This window comes from Mandrillus leucophaeus, unplaced genomic scaffold (assembly GCF_000951045.1).
Source record: "Mandrillus leucophaeus isolate KB7577 unplaced genomic scaffold, Mleu.le_1.0 Scaffold202, whole genome shotgun sequence".
Taxonomy (NCBI): Eukaryota; Metazoa; Chordata; class Mammalia; order Primates; family Cercopithecidae; genus Mandrillus; species Mandrillus leucophaeus.
The window spans coordinates 3,067,859-3,072,321 of record NW_012102055.1 but is presented as its reverse complement, the minus strand read 5'-3'; positions in this window follow the sequence as shown (position 1 = coordinate 3,072,321).

The following is a 4,463-nucleotide window of genomic DNA, read 5'->3' as shown; positions in this document are numbered from 1 at the left end:
GAAGGAAGGAAGGAAGGAAGGAAGGAAGGAAGGAAGGAAGGAAGGAAGGAAGGAAGGAAGGAAGGGAAAGAAAGAAAGAGAAAGGACGCAAGAAAGAGAAAGGACGCAAGAAAGAGAAAGGAAGCAAGAAGAGAAAGAAAGGAAGGAAAGAAGGAAGGAAGGAAGGAATGAAAAAAGGAAAAGAAAAAGTAGACAAATTGGGCTTCATCAAAATTAAAAACTTCTTTTTTTAAATTTTTTTAAATTCTTTTTTATTTCTTTTTATAGAGATGGTCATCTCGCTATGTTGACCAAGCTGATCTTGAACTCTTGGCCTCCCATCTTGGCCTCCCAAAGTGCTGGGATTACAGGCATACGCCACTACACCCGGCCCAAAATTTAAAACTTCTGTGCATGAAAGTACACTATCAACAGAGTAAAAAGGCAACTGACAGAATGGGAGAAAATATTTGTAAACCATATATCTGATAAGGGATTAATATCCAGAATATATAATAAACTCCTAAAACTCAAAAGTCAACCCAAGTAAAAAATGGATAAAAGATTTTAGTAAACATGTCTCTGAAGAAGTTATACAAATAGCCACAATTAATACCTGAAATGATGCTTGACTTGCTAATCATTAGAGAAATTCAAATAAAAACCACAAAGAAATATTACTTCACACCGATTAAGATGACTACTAACAAAAAACAAGCGTTGGTGAAGATGTGAGCAAATTAGATTTGTTCATTGTTGGTTGGTGGAAATGTAAAATGTAAATGTAAAATGCTGTGGAGAACAGTATGGTGGCTCCTGAAAAATTAAAGCTGGAATTACCATATGATTTCTGGATATGTACCCCAAAATTTGAAGCCAGGAACTTGAACAGACATTCATACACCCCTGTTCACAGCACCATTATTCACAATAGCCACAAGGTATAAGCAGCTCAAGTGTTGATTGACAGGTGAATGGATAAATAAAATGTGTTATATACATGCAATAGAATATTATTCAGCCTGAAAAAAAATGAAATTCGGATACATCCCACAACATGAATGAACCTCAAAGACATTATGCTAAGTGAAATAAGGCAGATACAACAGGACAAGTGTGTGATTCTACTTATATGAGGTATGTAGTGGCAGAAAGTAAATTCTACCACTATTTCATAGAGACAGAAAGAAAAACAGTGGTGGATAGCGGTGGGGGGATTAGGAGTTATTGTTTAAGGGTACAGAGTTCAGTTTGGAATGAAAGAGTTCTGGAGATAGACAGTGACGAGAGTTTCACAAATGATGTAAATAAATGTCCTTAACGCTATTGAATTGTACACTTCAAAAAACGTTAAAATGATACATTTTATGTTATGTATATTTTACCACAATAATAAAAAACTTGAAGTTTTTTAAAAAACAAGGGATAAAATAGCAAACTTCCATTTGCATAAATGAACATGTGTGAAGCTGTGGCTGTATGTGTATACACAAATACATATTTGTGTGTATTCAGGAAATTTCTGAAGAATATGTGAGTAGTGACAGTAGGTTTCTGGGATGGCAGAGAGTATGAATTTTTCAATGAAAACACTAGATTTAGAAAGGAATATTTTTCATAATATGGTAAAGAATTGCAAACAGATCACCACAATGCCTTCTGCTGCACTAAACTTGTATCTCTCTCTCTCAATATGCTGATCCAGTCTATCACACATACACTACACCTATGAGTAGAGCTAACACCCAGTCAGCACCTTTGTGTAATTAGAAAAAGACATGCATTCCTCTGGGTTGTTACAGCGCCACAGGCATGCGGTGTGGGGAGCAGAGAGGAAGACAGATGTCAGCCCCTACTTGTCCCTCAGCTGGGTGCATTTTGCAGTGCACAGTACGCACAAGTATCGATGGGGACCCTGGTTGGAGCCACGTTTTCCCTACACAATAAGGGTTATTATTCATAGATCAAGAAAGAACACAAAGCACATGTTGTTAAAAATACAGCATTTTTTTTTCTTTTTGAGGCAGAGTGTCACTCCATCACCCAGGCTGGAGTGCAGTAGCACGATCTTAGTTCACTGCAACCTCTGTCTCCTGGGTTCAAGTGATTCTCGTGCCTCTGCCTTCCAAGTAGCTGGGATTCCAAGCATACACCACCATGCCCAGCTAATTTTTGTATTTTTAGTAGAGACAGGGTTTCGCCATGTTGGCCAGGTTAGTCTTGAACTCCTGGCTTCAAGTAATCCACCTGCCTTGGCCTCCCAAAGTGCTAGGGTTACAAACATGAGCCACTGTGCCTGTGCCTGGCCAAGAAATATGGCAATACATACATACATATATATATATATATATATGTGTTTTTTTTTTTTTTTTTTCTTGAGACAGAGTCTTGCTCTGTCACCCAGGCTGGAGAGCAATGGTGGTGCGATCTCAGCTCACTGCAACCTCCGCCTCCCAGGTTCAAGTGATTCTCCTGCCTCAGCTTCCCTAACAGCTGGGACTACATGCACATGCCACCACGCCTGGCTACTTTTTGTATTTTTAGTAGAGACGTGGTTTCACCATGTTGGCTAGGATGGTCTTGATCTCTTGACCTTGTAATCTGTCCGCCTTGGCTTCCCAAAGTGCTGGGATTACAGGTGTGAACCACTGCACCCGGTCAGAAATACAGCATTCTTAAAAATAAAGGTTTATTTGAACTGTGGTATATATATGTGATGGAATACTACTCAGCCATAAAAAGGAATGAATTAATGGCATTCCCAGCAACTTTGATGGGATTGGAGACTATTATTCTAAGTGAAGTAACTCAGGAATGGAAAACCAAACATTGTATGTTCTCACTCATAAGTGGGAGCTAAGCTATGAGGATGCAAATGCATAATAATGATACAATAGACAGTGGGGACTCTGGGGGGAAAGGGTGGGAAGGGGGTGAAGGATAAAAGACTACAAATTGGGTTCAGCGTATACTGCTCAGGTGATGGGTGCACCAAAATCTCACAAATCACCACTAAAGAACTTACTCATGTAACCAAACACCACCTGTTCCCCCCAAAAAACCTATGGAAATACAAAATTTTTTTTAAAAAAAGACTAAAAGGCCAGGCACGGTGGCTCACACCTGTAATCCCAGCACTTTGGGAGGCTGAGGTTGGTGGATCACAAGGTCAGGAGACCGAGACCGTCCTGGCTAACACAGTGAAACCCTGTCTCTACTAAAAATACAAAAAATTAGCCGGGCATGGTGGCTTGTGCCTGTAGTCCCAGCTACTCGAGAGGCTGAAGCAGGGAGAATCGCTTGAACCCGAGAGGGGGAGGTTACAGTGAGCCGAGATTGTGTCACTACACTCCAGCCTGGGTGATAGAGCAAGACTCAGTCTCCAAAAAAAAAAAAAACCAAACTGAAGAAAAAGTTTCTTTGAGAAGTACACAGACAGTAGAAGTAGGCAATATTTAACTCTTTTCAGTAGTTACATGGATAGAATAGAAATGGTGTCATCTACATCTCTGCTTAACTATTGGTTGCTGTGATTTTCATAATCACAGTGACCTTTCTGGTTACCTGAGATTTGATCCTTTCTCTCAGAAGGTCCTAAGAGTTTATTTATAGAAAGAAATTCCTTGTTTCTATTTTCGCCCCACCAATTTGGTGCCAGGAATGAAAGCCTGGTATTACGTAAAGTGGCCTCTCCGGACCTGGTCTGACCACATCAATGCGTCAATGTTAGGCCGGAAGAAGTTACGTGATCAACATGACATCTGATTTCACGTAAACAAAATTCACACCAACTGACTAGTTTTTGTATTACTTTGTTTTTCAGAACAAAATACTGTATAAGCCACATTACCCCATACAAAGAACTGTAATTATTTGTAATACTTATGAACTAGGTATTCATTTGTACAAATCTGGAAAGCCAAGATGACCTGGCAATGCTGAGTCAGAAAGGGGCAAAGCAAGAACAAAGGCTCACTTACCTTGACAGCTGGTTTAGCCTTCCACAGACACACAGGTTTACTCTCTTAAATACACCAAGTCCATGATAAACACATGCTTTATAAAGCCAGACCATTCTGAATTTTTATTTTTTATTTTTTATTTTTTTTCCCGAGATGGAGTCTCTCTCTGTCGCCCAGGCTGGAGTGCGATGGCGTGATCTCGGCTCACTGTAACCTCCTCCTCCCGGGTTCAAGTGATTCTCCTGCCTCAGCCTCCCAAGTAGCTGAGACTACAAGCGCATGCCACCATGCCCGGCTAATTTTTGTATTTTTAGTAGAGACAGGGTTTCACCATGTTGTCCAGGCTGGTCTCGAACTCCTGACCTCAGATGATCCATCACCTCGGCCTCCCAAAGTGCTGGGATCACAGGCGTTAGCCACCGTGCCCAGCCCATTCTGAATCTTTAAAGGTAAATCTTTTTATATGGAATCTAAAATAGACCTGATTTCAAATGTATTCTTTTTTTTTTTTTTTTTTTTTTT